Here is a 15,825-nt window from a genome sequence, read left to right on the forward strand (position 1 = left end):
TCTCAGTTTGTTCTAATTACCAGAAACACCACAGCTTATTTTAGGTATTGGCTGTTATTATCAGAAAATCCCCAACACTTACTGAATTTATCTGGATGAATGTTTCTGTTGTAGTCAGTTTAGCCCTCTTTCAGAATATTTATCTTTAATAAATCTTCCTGGTCTCACCCTCTAGTCTCATGTATGTTTTAGGAAGACACTACCGATTGAAATGTAAATATGCTTTCCAGAAGACAGCATGAGGGAGCTGACTGCTAAAGATACTTTAATTTCTGTTAGCTCTCTGGTTTTGTAAACAGTGTAATTCATGTAGAAACATGGAAAGATTAGAGTCAGGAGGGGTGAATTTCAGACAGTGAGCTCTATAAATGAAAAAATGTCTGTGCAGATAGCTCCTCAGTTTAATTTGAAGAGTAGATTTGCAGCGTTACTAAATGTTCCTGATTATGATATACATTGAACAGCTGCTTTTTATAGAAACTCGAGGGTCATTTTTCATGGTAAGCTAGAAGTATGCAGGTATTAAAATAACCTTTGGATACTGCACAACTATTCCTTTTTCCTTCAGTCATGACAACCTGGAAAAGGAGAGGTTGCTGGCCCCATATTAATTAAACAACATTTAGTACATTTAGTTCAAAGAAACTTGGACACTTGCAGCAAGTACTTCACTGGAGGAAACTTACAGAACTTTAGGTTCATTTTTAGTTTGCTTTCTTTTAGTTCTTATGCATGTACTTCATTTCTCTTACTTCCTGATGCTTTGATTATTTTTCCTGACCTCCTGTATGTTTGGATTAATTAAGAGGTGCCTGGTGATAATTTTGAAGCAAGGGCAATAATACAGATTGATTAGAAATTGCTTTAGATATCCGCTCCAGCTTTGCAAGGTCTATTGAAATGACCAAATTGTGCAAGCAAGACAGACTACCAACAGAAAAATTCATTTTTTTCTGGCTTTTGTGAGCTTTCAGAAGTCTGTGTGCTCCTATCAGAAAACTATTACATGGTACCTGATGTCCAGCTAAATTCCTTTCTCCAGCTGTAGTGAAGTCCATTATGAATTTGTCCATGTGAGTACCTGGGGCTTTTCTAAATCTTTTTGTGGCATGCCTTGATGCATCCAAAGGGCTGATGCTATTTAACAGCTTGGGTTAAACACAAACAAGCAAAAACCAAAATGCAACAACAAACAAACAACAACTAAAACATAACCAAACAAACAAGAAAACCAAACCAAGACAAGACAAAGAGCACTGAAGCGGGAAGCAATTCCTAATGGTTTGAAATAGCGAGCAGGAGACAGGAGCAACATTATACTGAAAAGGGATCAAGAAAGTTTTGCTTTTAGATATTAGAACTTCAGGTAAAGTTGACCAACTCAGACTCAGTAGTTTGAACACTTCATTGCAGCTGCTCCTGCAATGCCCACCCATAGAGCATACATATACCTTGATGAAGCTCTTGTCCTTGTGAAATCTGCTGCTCGCTTTGTTTTAATGATGAGATGTCTTCAGTGAGGTTGGCGCTCATGATTTTCCAGCAGAGACTATTGACTGTTACAATAGGTTGGTTCTTAATGCCTGTGTGCTGGTTCTTATTCAAAGGAATTATATTTGATATTCTAGTGAGAAAAAGCTTCCACTGTTACTGACTTCTGTTAATGTGAGTAGCCCGGCTTGACCCTGTGGAACTTAGAGATGATTGTGGCTACCTGGGAATCTACACAGCCCATGTAGCACATATTTCTCAGGTGTGGGTTATCTCAGCAAGAAAACAAATGTCTGTGGCCACATCTTGTTATGCATGAAGAAAATGGGTGTTGGCTATGTGCAGCAGCAGAATGGTGCATCCTAGATCCCAAGCACAGCATATGGAGTGCTAGCAAACAACAGCTGAAATAGCTGGAAGGTGCCTTTGGCCCAGATAACTGATGGCTGCAGTTCCAACTTGGCTAAACGGCTGTGGACCTTGTTTATAGTCAACAGCTTATGGAAGTACATTGCTAACATACAGCCCCCATGCTAAAACCGCTGTAATTATTATTTAAACTCATCACTACTATATGTCTAAGGACTTTCAAAGTGACTTCTACAAACATGAAATCTAAAATCTGTAAATTTTTAAATGAAGCAAGAGGACCAGACTTGCCATGGGCAGAGACCAGCTGAACTTCTTGAAACTTTACAGCCTTTCAAACAGTAAGGAATAAGCTGTTCTGAGGGTCACTGTCACTAAAAAGGAATGCTAGTCTTGGAGTCTGAGTTCTCAGCTCTGTCTGGCCTTTTGCTCTTAGCCTAATATTTGTGGGTACTTGGACAGGAGAACCAGCTAAGACTTTGTGCTTCTGAGAAAGTGTCTAAACATTGTGTGGAGTACTCAAACTTAAAAACTGCTTAGCAAAAATAATAGCTCAAACCATCTGTCCTTAACTGACTGAAGGGGAGGACCTCAGAGTTTTCCTGAGCTTTTGCTTAAAACAACATACAAAATTAAAAAGAAGACATAAATCCTTCCATGCCATTCCCCATCTGTTCCATTTGTATTAAAATATCATGGAGAACAGTTTTTGTAGCAGCTGGTCAGCACTAAATATTCCTGAGGAAAAATACTCTCTTTCAGCTTCAGCCTGTGGTTCATGAGGTGCTGGAATTTGTAATAGGGTAAATGGAAGGGGTGAAGTTTCCCCCTGGTAGACCAGGAGGAATCTTCCAGCTTCTGTGAGATACTCTCTTTCTCCTAGGGATGGGGAGCCATAGTTCCTCTCCAAAGGCTCCTGTAATCACCATGACTTAGCAGGGAGGATCAAACTGATATTTCACTCAGGATTGTTACAAGCCATATCTGCACTTTGTCTTTGATTTAGCACGACGTGCATCTCTTGCGCCCCTGGAAAACACAGTGATCTGATGGTGTGAGTGATTTATATTACCTTTCAGCTACTGAATAAATATTCAGTTTCAGAAACCACCTTTGTTAAAGATGAAAGAAGCTCATTGCAGGCCATTCTGGGCCAAATGTGAGTAATCTGCACCAAGAATCAGCACAGCAGCAGGTCTGAAATACCACCCAGTATTCTCCCAGAATTATTTGTGCCTTGCATCTCCAGCGTGCGCTGTCCTCCCTGCCACCACTACAGTATAATTATTTATAATAATTATTTAATAGACATGTGGACCTTGCAATCTTAGTTTGATTTGAACATCTGTTAATGAATTCCCACCTTTTGGGGAGCCAGTAACATGTAATCTTGAGCTTGTAAGAGTCTGATCCTCAAATCTCTTAGCTCCTTTGCATTTTCCTTTATTATGTTCTTTACAAAGGTGCCTTCTTAAGTCTAAGCCCTGGCTAACTTCCCATCTATTGCTTTGCTTTCACCTGGCTGTTTGCAACTCTTGGCACTGGACAAAGGTTTTTCACAAAAGCCAGCTGAGGCAGTGGCACAAGTGACACTGCTGCAGTACGCATGGCTCTGTGTGTGCCTGACTGGATGTGGATGGAGGGAGTGAACTTGGGCAGGAACATCTGGCGCTGCACTTAGCACTTTTGCACAACACAAGGCAACATCACTGCTGCAAATATATGGTCACAGAATAGATTGAAAGGCCTGATTTTGTATTTGCTGGTGCCCACTCTCAGGTTTTTCCCTTTTCTGGCCCATCTGTGACAGTTCTTCCTCTTTTAAAAAAATATTAAAAGGTACATCATGCCAATGCCCCTGAATGAGCTCAGAGAGCTGTCCCTGAGTGTACAGCACTGGCTGTGGGTAGACTGAGCCGGAACAGCATCTTCCAGAATAACAAATAAGACAACCTTGTGTATGCATTTGCCTTTGTGAACTGCAAGATACATCCTGTACTGCAAAAGGTGACAGTGCTGGCCAGCTGTTGCAAGTTTGCTGGCTGAAAGGAAATCATTTCCAGAGCTGTTAACACTTTGTTGCTAACTCAGGAGTTACAGCACGGTTGTTCTCTGTGTTGGTACTTGGTACACACTGGCTTCACTCTGACTCCTTTGCCCATGGGATGACACACAAGCTGCCTTCAAGAGAGCTCTTGGTCAGCACCTCTGCTTTGGGCTGCATCATGTTATTGCAATTACTGAAAAATGGGCAGTTTCCTGGTGGTTATTTGGTGTCATTAATGAATGTATTCTAGGGCTGTATGTGTCAGCTGTTGGCTCAGCAGGAGCTGTCTGTAGAAGTACTCGGTTTTCTGATCCTCCTTTGGCTTTTTAAGTGTTGCATGTTCTTGGCTTTCTGAGTGGCTGGTGAAATCTTTAGAAAGCATCAGAACCTAGAGGAGCTCTGGCCTGCAAAGCCCTTGTGCTCACTGATGGAGGCTAACAGGATTGTGCCACCATTCTTCAGCACAGTAGAAAGGTACTAAAACAGTATATGTTAAACCCTAAGAATCTGCTAACAGTGTGTGCTATTATGTACTGCTGTGTACATAATAAACTTCTGTCTTTGCTCTGCCACCACTGACAGAATCATTACAATGATCAACTAATTCACTTCTTAGAAGCTGGGTGAGAGATTGTCACAGAAGCCTTGGTAGGTGTAATGCAGAATCAGGATCCTAACTTTTTTCAACTAATCTGACATTGTTCTTGGTTTGTAATACCAGTTGGGTATTTTACATCTCAGCTTATAACCTGCACTTGAAAAGTCTTTCCAGTGAAAGAGCTTGATGCTTTCCAGGTAAATATACAGCTGCACCTTTCTCATATTCAGTGTAGTCCTCAGGTATACACACTTCCTTCAGGTGTCAAAAGTAACAAAATAGTTCTTAGTGTATAATTCTTGATAAGATGTCAAGATGAAGGCAGCAAAGAAGGCGAAAGCAGAAGATTGTGTCTGTTTGCTCAGGTGGGGAGGAGCACACACTGCAGATAGAGCAGGATGGGCAAGAATAGCCTTTCTGACTCCCACTACTATACAAGATAAGAAAACTACTAAATACACTTTTTGGTATTGTATTGTACCGTACTGTATCGCGTTGCATCGCATCACAGTGGCTGTGTAGAATCATTTTCCCTCATTGGCACACTGCTGTCATTCCTGGTCCTCTTCTGTATCAGGGATAAAGGCTATTTTTATTCTGGCAGGCAGTTTGTGTTTAGATCAGCTGCTATTTCAGTTTACCAAACATCCTAGATAGAGGACATCAACAAGGAGGATGAGAGGATTTGATTGCTCTGATAGGAGTGGAATTGACTTTTGGGGACAGATAAGTACAATTTTTTCCACATGTGCTGATATCTTCTCATCAGGCCACTCACAGTGTGGAGGGAGAAAACAGGTAGGTGGGACTAACCTGCTTCACGAGTCAGAGGAGACCAAATGGTAAGTTGTAGCAGAAAGCCAAACGTGGTAACAAGACAAACTCAGATGAATCTCAGCAGCACAAATAGCAGGCAGGCATTTTAACCAGTATTGAATGTTCTTTCCTCCCAAAAGACAATGCTAAACCACACTCTCCCTTGGAAGTCTGTTTGTGCTGTGAATCTTGCACTGTGATCACACACCTCACTTGTGCTGTCAGAAATTGAAGCATGCAGCTGAGACCCACAGCAGACACAGGGTGCAGCTGGACTGGATGTTCTAGGGAGGATCCAACAGCACCGGGCATCAGCGCTGTCACTTCTTCGCTTGGATCCTTTAGTTGAAAAGGTTTTATTTAGTTCCCTACAAGAGTCTCCTTCATTGAGCACATTTGTAAACAGCTGACTATCTCAGGAATGCAGTATCCACCCACAGAGAACCTCAGTTAAAGACCCAGATTAATGAAGGCACTGGGCTGCTGCAGTTGCTGGCACCAGGCTGTGAGATAGAGCCTGAAGGCCCTCTGGCGCTGCATCCTTTTTGTCCCATTCATCAAGGCTCTTTTTAAAACAGAATACCGAGGCCTTTTCCTTCATTTTTCACACCTCCTTATTCTCTGCTGAGGATTTCAGTCCAGTGGGAAGGTACAGAACAGCCCACATGCCAGTGGTGCCCTGGGTGATCATGTTTCCACTTGTTTCTTAGATAGAGACGTTGAGACGGAAGTTGGCCAATCCAGTATGTTGTGAATAGCAGGGAAATAAACAGAAGTCTCTTGCAGTTCTTCACACAGGTTGTCTTCTGAACCCACAACTCCTATGTTATGGCCCTGGGATTTGTGAACATATCTGCACAGTTGCCAAACACAGCATGCACACAGATTTGTCTTCACTTGCATTTAAGGATGGCTGCCCTTGTGTCAAGTGTTGTTTTATCAATAAGTTTGTCAGGAAAGTGATCTGTGTTTATATGAAAGGGGGCTGCACAGAAAGTCCAGTTGTTCAGTTGAGCTATTTGCTGGAGGATAGAGCCAGCTTTTGTACAATACAAGATTAACTTACTGACCCTCAAAATATTTTGAAGAGTTTCTGTGGCCTTTAAAATCCCACTTTATACATGTATAACTACTTTATATTCTTATATTTTGAGATAATCAGAGAATGGTTTGGGTTGGAAGGGACCTCCATAGGTCATCAGGGACATCCTCCACTAGATCAGGTTGCACAAAGCCTTGTCATCCCTGCCCAGGGATGAATCCTCAACTGTCTCCCTGGGCAACATGTTCCAGTGTTCCACCATCCTCAGGGGAAAGAACTTATTCATAACATCCAATCTAAATCTGTTCTTCTCTAATTTCAAACCATTGCCACTCACCCTATCACTGCAGGCCTTTGGAAACAGTTCATCTCCAGTGCTCCTATAGACCCCCTTCAGGTACTGGAGACAAAGCACTAGGAGGTTCTAGAGAGACATTTTAAAGCTCAAGAGGAGTAACATAGGTTTTATTGTCTTAATCGGTCAACAAAAAGTTAGGAGACTTCTTTTCTCAGGCAGGATCTGCTAGTATATGTGTGTCCTCAGGGGAAAGGGTGGGCTCTGAGTGTCACTTCCAGCTCTTGTGCTGGTGGAACTGCTTTTAATGTGTCACTAATGGTGCATGGCTACATATTGACATTGAACCTCTGTTCACTACAGGACAATTCAGATGGAAACTAGATGCAAGACAGAGTGAGCTGATATGAAAACTTGTCTCCATTTACAGCTTCATCTCAGATCTTTCTGAAAGGTGAAGGGAGCTCCTGTGGCCCCATAGTTTCCATAGAGTCCATTGTGGTGGGCATCATCTCTCTGTGGCCCTTGCAGAATTCCATTTACTAACTAATACCAAGTTCATAGCAACTGAATGTCAATTATATTTTTGTATCTCAAAACCCTCTCACTTTGGGCTTGTTATTTAATCCAAGTTTGCTGTACTGTGAAGTGGAAAAATAAAATTTCTTCAGTCTGTTCTCTTCTATTAAACACCTGACCCACTTTTGTCCTAACTGGATGCTTCTGTGCTTAAAATTGCTTCCTAGTTCAGTTCTCTTAGATTCACAGGATTTTGCTAGTTGTTGAAATCATCCTCTATTTTTTCTTTTGCCTTTTGTCCTGACCTCTGAATTGTTACTATTCTTAAAGAATTTCTTCTTTTGAGCCATTAGATGAGGTGAAAAAATATGAATTCAATAAACATCCCAACAATGTTGAGGTGACCTGATTTCTGACAGAAAGTGGTTGGGGTTTTTTCCCTCCAGTTTGTTCTTGTGAAAATTTTACTGCACAATATTCATCTTTTAAGAGGGGTAAAAAGAATAGGTGCTCCATAAAACTGTGATGCATCTTAGTTTTCATTTATCATATAGTTCAAAATACTATGCTTCCTGTAGCACATTTTTCAGTGCTTTGAGGTCACATTGTCCCATGCTGTAGGAGAATTGGAGTTGCCTTTTGAGCATGGAGGATCATTGCTTTGTATGAACCAAAAAAAAACACAGGATGAAGAGGCAGCCCAGAAATGAAAGAAAAAGGGGGGGGGGGGGGGGGGGGGGGGGGGGGGGAGGGAAGAAAGGGAACCCACAGGAATGAAATAAATTAAATAGTCTGAAGAATAATAATTCTATGGCATTACAGGAGGTTAAATACAGATTGGGGGATGGACAGGTCAGGGCTCAGTGGACCAAAGAAAATTATGGACCAGACTGCTTCTTGCACTCGTGCTTTGTCGGTCACCAGTCTTCAAGTGTCTCCTTGTGTGGGACCAATGCTCATGCAAAAGGTAGGATGGTGTCTGCATGAGCAGCAGCTGGTAGACACATCTTGGGGTTTTCTTTTAGCAGGGAGGGATACCTTTCAACTTAAAGGGCATCAGGTCTAGCACAGCAAGCAAGCTGCACTACTGTAACTTGAACACTTACTAAGATGATGAAAGAAACCACTAAACAGTACTGGAGCTTGAGAGACTTAAATCTGTTGCCCATGCTATTACTTATTGCTTCCTTTACCACACCCAATGATTATCTGTTTTCCCTTTTTGCAGTTAAGAATAGCCCCAGTGATTGCTTTCTCTGCTTTTCTTTCCTAAGAATATGTTGCTTGCTTCCCAGAGACCTGGGGTTTTTTCCTAGTAGGATTGTATGCTGGCTTGTTTCTTGTTACCAGGAGGAGCACTGGCTGTCACTGGTCATCTGATAACCATCTCCTATCCCTTACCTACTGTTGGACACTTGCTTTCCTCGATTTTCCTTACCACGTTTATAAAACTTGAGGATCCTATGCTGAGACTCCCTGCAGGCCAGAAAGTTTGATGAACGGGGAGGAATGCTGCAAAGAGTCCTTTCCTACCACCAGCTTGTCCCTGAAAAGGGTTAAGGAAAAACCTGTGGTGAGTCCTACTCAGCACAAGCTGGTCAGGATGGCCATACAGAGTGCACCACTGCTGGCAGGTTGACATCCTGCTGGAGCAAGCAGTGAATCAGCAGGCCTTTCCACCTTTTGAAGGCTTCAGTAGGGCTCCCTGCAGCTAGTGGCACTCTTACTTTTTCATTTTAAAAGCATCTTTTTGAGATCAGCTGCTTAGAACTCCCAGCTGGGCTTTTTAAATACAAAAGGGAAAGGCTGAAAGCAGCTACTGTGTGGGCAATGACAACCCTGGAAAGAACATGAACGTGCTGTTGAGAAGAAAGAAAACAAATGTGATGGGACTTGAGGAGAAACTTGAGGACCACCAGCACAAGCATCAGAGACAAATTACAAAGGATGCTCTGTGAGGGATTTCCTGAAGTCCTGTCTTTTAAACCATCACTACTCCTGGCCTCTCTCCTTGCTTGCCTTCATCCCTCCAGCTCTGTCTCTCCCACAGCTGTTCAACAGGAAATGAAATTGGTCCCAAGATAAAGAACTGGGTAATGTACTAATCAAGTGGAAGCAAAGAGCCTGCTTGCTTAGTTATGGGATGGCAGCCCCAAATCCCAATAGCAATAGTCTTCCACTGGTCCTTAGCTGGTCTTTCAATGCCTGCAAGGGAGATCTTGACTTTGGCTTTGCAGGCAGACATGGTGAGTAGGCTTCACATGTCATACAGCTCTCATCTTTACACCTTTAATTTTCTGCAGTCCTAGATCAACCTCATGGCTCTAAGTTCCTTGGGACTTTGGCTCTATCTCTGCAGAAGGGCTTGAGGTCCTCCCCCCACACTGTGTCTTTGGATTTCTCATTTTGCTTGCAGGGTAGTGGTGTGTGGTGTGTGTGTGTCAGTCTGCCTGTGAATGGACCGTAAGGTAATACAGAATCACAGAATGGTAGGGCCTAGAATGGACCTCTGGAGATCATTTAGTCCAACCTCCCTGCTAGAGCAAGTTCACCTAGAGCAGGTTGCACAGGATGGCATCCAGGCCTGTGAGATAAGTTTTAATTCCTGGTCTCTGCTTGGATCGGTGGGGTTGGCCCACGACAGATACACTGAAATGCTGTGCAGCTAAGCATAGAGCAAGTTAATGATGTTACAGTGCATGCCCACAACTATGGCTGTATAGAAGAGCTTTTGCTTAGCATAATGATCAGGCCAGATTAATTTGTACATTATGTAAAAAAGAGTCTGAGCTGCCTGAAAACTAGTGCTGTAAATTTAGACAACCTACATGGTAGGCTGCTGTAGGTTTCAGCAAACCCTTTAATAGTCTTTGGCTAAAAAAACAGCATTTACCTTAGGCTGCAAAAGTAAACATGAGCTGCAAATCCAATTACTGTGGAAAATCAAACATCTGAGTGCAAGATGAAGGAAGTTGTACGTGAATGCCTGACAAGAACTCTATTGAACATATTAAATTATACACCTCTCCCAGAATAGCTAGGGTTTTAAAAAGAATATAGTGCAGCAGTACTCAATCAAGAACAAAAATACAAACCTGGTGCACATCAGAGTTGGGACAACTTACACACAAGGACTATTTTGAAAGAGAAAACAGCTTTGAACTCCACAGCGTGCCACTGCGCAAGTACACATGCATGCAAATTCCAAAGAAATCTCTCAGGGAAGTGAAGCAATGTGACAGCCACCCTCCACCATAAACCAGGACACAGGTGATAGAAATAGAAAAGGGAGGTGGGAGGAGCAGACAAGCAGCCTGACTGCAGATATAGCTAGGAGCACAGCTGAAGGGACCTGAGAAGGGGATGATGCTGTGTCAAGTCCAGCCCTTTCTCATTACAGGCCGTCAGGTACCCCATAGAACATTTACTCTCCAGAATACTTGCAAGACCCTCTTTAGCAAACTCAGTAAAGCACCAAAGCCAGGAAAGCAGGAAAAAGCTACAACTGCATTGAATTCTGGGTCTGTGCAGTAGCAGGGTGGTTGTTAATAAATGATGTTTTAAAGAAGCAGACCACAGCCCGTGCTGCAGAAGGGTATGACCCAGGAGTGTCCCAGGCTGCAACAGTAGGAACAGAGACAGAACTCAATTCATCGCTGAGCATGGTTTTGTGTAGGGAACTGGGCCCACAGGACTGCAGATAGGTATTCTGGATTTCTTTATTTCCTGTACTGTAAAGTGAGTGCTATTTCCAGCAGAGTGTAGTCAGAGTAGACCTGTCCCACACCACAGCAACTGATACCAAGCCTATCATTCTGTAACACCTAGCTCCACTGCCTGAACTCTGATAATTACCAATTTAATGTCCAGAAAATTAAACTGGTTCTAAATTTATGCATGGGAACAAGATTGCAATAACTTCCTGAGCAACTCAGGAAAGTGGAGCTGAATTTTAGTTTTCTGGTCTGGTGAGAAAGGTTAATGAATGTTGTACATCCATATTAAAATAGCTGAGGGGAGAGTGAGCAGCTGGCAAGAGTAAGGGTGCCTGAGCCAGAGGAAACCTTTTTCCCGTCACTGCCTTTCAGTGCAATCTTGCGTATTCTTTCTGGGAATTCTATCACATCTCCTAGTGTCTCTTCATACCTACAGCTATATAGAGAACTTTAGCACTTAAGGCATTATAGATATGCAAGGCATTGAGGAATAGAAGGGCTTCAGTAGGAAAGAATAAGATAGCTTTTTTGGGTAGTTTCCATACCAAAATAGAATATCTGGTTGCTTTTGATTACTTTCCCATGGTTTGTATGAAAGTGAGCTGGAGACTGCAGAGTGGGTATAAGGCAGGAGGGGCACTGGGATGGCAGAGGCTTATACAGACCCAATCTGATCTATCCATCTGCCCCAAGGCAGCTTCTGGCACCTGTTTTCTGACTTGTTCTTGAAAACCCTCCCACCACAGAGGCTCCACAGTCTCTCTAGGCAATTTATTTCAGTGCTTTGTTACCTTCTCTTGTGGACAGCTTTTTCCTCATACCAAATTGATTATTCCTTGCTGAACTTGAAGCTTGTTACTTCTCTCATCCAGTGAGGACACAGAATAGATTAACCTCTTCCTCTGCACTGGTCTTTTGTGTACTTATCATCTTTTACACTCTTCTTTCCTGAGCAACCTCAATTTGTTTAGGTCTTGTTTATTAGACTATTGATCATTCTCACTGCTCTGGACCTTTCTTTAATTGGCTTATATCTTTCTGGGGGTGCATCACCCAAAATTGAATCTTGTAGTCCAGCTGAGGCCTTGATAGTTTGGAGAAGATTAGGAGGGTCACTTCATTTGTCTTGTAAACTCTCTCTGTGCTTGTACTTCTAGAAAAGCATTTGCCTGGTTTATATAACATGTGGGGTTTGATCCTTTATAGCTCCTTAATTTCTTTATGGAAGAAAAATTCTTTCCTGCTCTACATTTGTGCAGATGATTATCCCAAGCTAGACATAGATTTCTACATTTATTCTTATTGAATAGAGACCTCATTTTGTTTGTTTTCTGACTTCATCTTTTAAGATATTTTTCACCTCTCCATTTGATCTTCAACTTATTTTCCCCCTTTTCTAACTTGGTGTTATTTGCAAATCTGGTAAATACATGACTTCATCTGCCACTCATAATGACTGATACCTAACCTAAGACAGCTGCCTGTAATGCTCAGGTTTTTTTATCTTCACTTCTGAGAATGAACCTTCGGCACTATTCTGAGTAGTTTTTCAGGTAGTTCTGTATCCACTCCCTGGTATTTTCCTCCAGACTATGTTTTCTTAGCTTACATACAAGAAAGTGAGGTGAAATACTGTGGAAAACTTCAGAGAAATCAAGATGTGAAACAAAATCCATTGTCTTACTACTGAAGAAAAAGAGATTGGTTTGACAGCAATTACTCTGAACAGATCCAGTCAGGCAGCCACTCATTTTCATGTGATCTTCTCTCTGCTTACCAATAGTTTGGTTTTATTTGTTTCTAGGAACCTCAGCTAAGCTGATAGATGTCTAATTACCTATCTCCTCATCCTCTGCCTTTTGTAAAGACGGGAAATGTAATTCTCTTGTTCCAGTATTCCACACCTCATCCCTGTACTTTAACCCTGGGCTGCCAATAACTACTAACAGCCCTGAGATTTCATCAGTTGAGGATGGAATGCCAATTTCAAAGCCTCTGTCTTATCTAGGTATCCTCTAATCTCTTCCTTAGTCTTGTGTCATTAATTTTATCAGTTCCTGTACCTCTGGTTAGAATCCAGTCTGGTTGACCCCTTTTCTAGATGATTTTTCCTACATCATTTGGGGAAAAAAATTACTGAATTCAACAGCCTTGTTAGTAATATCATGCTTTTTCCAAGCATGTCTCTCTGTTACCACCTTCTGGAGGCCTCTGTTGCTAAAGGTAATTTTTTTTACCTGCTCACACAGACAGCAAGCTGCGTGGCCCTTATCTTCCTGACAGCCTGACAGGAATCAAGAATCTTGATTTGTCTATCTGAGTTATTAACTTCTCTACTACAATGGAAGCCACAGTTCCTTTTATTTCCTACCTAGCACCTTCTCCTTCAGTGTGGATTTCAGATGTTCATCTCTGAGGTAGCCTTCCTGCTGATTTCAGAAACCAAATACTTTCAGGTATTATGACAGCAGACCAGATTACCTTCTTCAGAGCACTTGGAAAAGTTGCATGTAAACTGCAAGCAACTCAGCCCTGGCTGCAAGCCTCATTTGTTCCTACTGTTCTTCTGAAGGGCACAGATGCAGTCAGCCTTTTCATGTTTTTCTCCTTGGTGACCTTAAGACTCTTACAGCTGCAGAGGCAGGAGCAGGAAATCTCAGTGGAAGTTAGGTGGTAGGACTAAAAAAAATAAAATTATAAAATCCTTCTCAACAGTTGGGAATTAATGTTCTCATCTCAGAGATAATTTCCAAACCCTGCATGGTGTGGTGGTTGTTAATAACCTAAAGGAGGTTTGACTCCACTGTATTGCAGCAAAAGAATGGTCAATATTTGTTTGCATTTTTATGCAGGGCAGTGGAGGAGGAAGGCATGCTGCAGCATGCAGGTCATGGAGCCCAAGTGCTTTTGAAGGGAACAGCCATGTTCAGGGTGATGAGGGGAGCTCCCTGAAGGCTGCTGCTCTTGCTGACTTGGCCCATAGTCCATGGAGAGGCTGAGCCAGAGCTACAGCCTCAGGAGGAGAGTTACTGTGGCTGAGCACTGTGTCTAGCACTGTGTTCCCAAGTCTGGCTCAGACCCTTGCCCCTTCCTGCCCTACAGAGGCCTTATGATGATGGGTTTGTGCTAACTGTACACAGTAGTTTCCTTTTTAAATTACCTGCCTTTGAACTTCAGTTCATCTCCACTTGCAACCTGCTGTTAAGCTATGGTGAAGAGGAGCTGGCAAGTTGTGCTCTGGTTGCTTATGCCTCCTTTGCCATATGTTCATCCTCTTTTACCTAACCCTACTCTATTTGGCATCTCCTCATGTGCAAATATTCCCAAGCCTTAGTTGTTTCTATTGCTAGTGTTTGGACCTTTGAACTTTCTCAGTCTCCTTCTAGGATGTGGACCAGATTTTTGAGCCTTATTAAGGGTTAAGCACCAAATGCCTTTGAAAAATTGCATATTAATTCATTATGCAAAGTTTTATCCATCATTGGAGTAGGGATGGCAATGTGCATCTCTGAGAAGTTCCTGAAGATTAATGAACTGTGTTTGTAAAGAGCTTTAAGAGCTTTGCATGGTGTGGTACTTCTTGAAGTGCAGATTACTGAACACTGTTTAAAGAGATAACTAGCAAGCTGGATGATACCATATGCACTAGTAATTGCATATGCAAATTCAGCAGGCTTCATTACAGGATGCACTGGCATTCACTTGTGAGCTCTGCAACACTTCACTGTAACAGCACGCTTTTATTTGAGGTAAAAGAAAATAAAATAATCCAAAATTATTTTGAGGATATCTTTAGCAAGATACTTACTTTGAAACAGTCAATTAGCCAGCATTTGAATTTTGTATCAGACCTGCCATCCTGTACCATGAAAAAGTTAGAGGTCAATAGGTGCTTCTAGCTGAAAAGAAGTTTCTGGCAGAACTTTCTGTTCTGAAAGAAGATGCCAAACAAAAAGGGGTAGACTACAAAACCAGCTGATTTTCTTCATTTAGTAAAATGTAGAATAAAACCCTAGTTTGGTTTAATTCCCTGTATTCTGGCATGTAACAGAAGAGCAGATAAGGGTCTCTTACATAAAGTCTGTGGTGTCCTCATGGGCTCTAGCGATTTGTCAGGGAAGATATAGGAAAAGGGACCACAGGGCTCTGCCACAACACTGTGGCAGAGGCTGGCATGGAAGCCTGCACTCAGGGACCACAGCAAGCAATGCACATTTGGGTGTTTCATTTTCAGGTTATGTGCAGATCTGAGGTGCAGCCCTTATGCATGGGCCTGTTCCAAGAATGGTTCTGCAATGGTAGAGAAGAGCTTGCTCAGCCATCTGCAGCATGAAAGATTTTCAGCAGAAGCAAAACCTCAGTCAAGGTCAATAAGAACCAGACACCAGACAATAAGTTAAGAGGGAATTGACTAGAAACGTAACAAGACAGGAAGGACAGGAAGTAAAACGTGGCAGGAATTGTTAAGTACCATGAAGTTCTGGGAATTGTGAGGGAAAGTGCCTAAATGATGCAGAAGAGCAAGTGAAGTGATCTTGAGTTAAGCCAAGAAGGTTAATTCAAAGGTACAGATGTGATGTTTTGGCTGGAAATGGGATATTCTGGCACAGTAGCTGTAACAAATATTGTGATGACAGATTTCTGCTGCAGACAAAACCATTCTAAACAGGAAAGGTCACACCAGCGAAGTACCAACCCCTTTCTTTACTGCAATCAGTCTGCATTATTTGCAAGCTAACTTCCCAGCCAAAGGGAGAAAAGAAAGAATGGCCTATTTTAAGTGTTTGAAAAGCTTGTAATGGTTGCAGCTTTACAGTTCCACTAATTTATGAGAAAGGATCAAATGCAAGTTGAGTGGCAGCTGGTGACAGCTCTTCAATTTAAACGTTTCCTATTAAGCCATGCAGCACCATTATACAGAAGCAGAAACAG

At 42.2% G+C, this 15,825-nt stretch overlaps 1 protein-coding gene across 5 annotated transcripts in view; it reads left to right on the top strand.

The window, feature by feature from the left end:
- Positions 1-15,825, top strand: part of KCNIP1 (potassium voltage-gated channel interacting protein 1) — a 379,245-nt gene that overhangs the window by 269,256 nt on the left and 94,164 nt on the right. The window lies entirely within an intron of this gene.

Source organism: Dryobates pubescens, chromosome 16 (genome assembly GCF_014839835.1).
Source record: "Dryobates pubescens isolate bDryPub1 chromosome 16, bDryPub1.pri, whole genome shotgun sequence".
NCBI lineage: Eukaryota > Metazoa > Chordata > Aves > Piciformes > Picidae > Dryobates > Dryobates pubescens.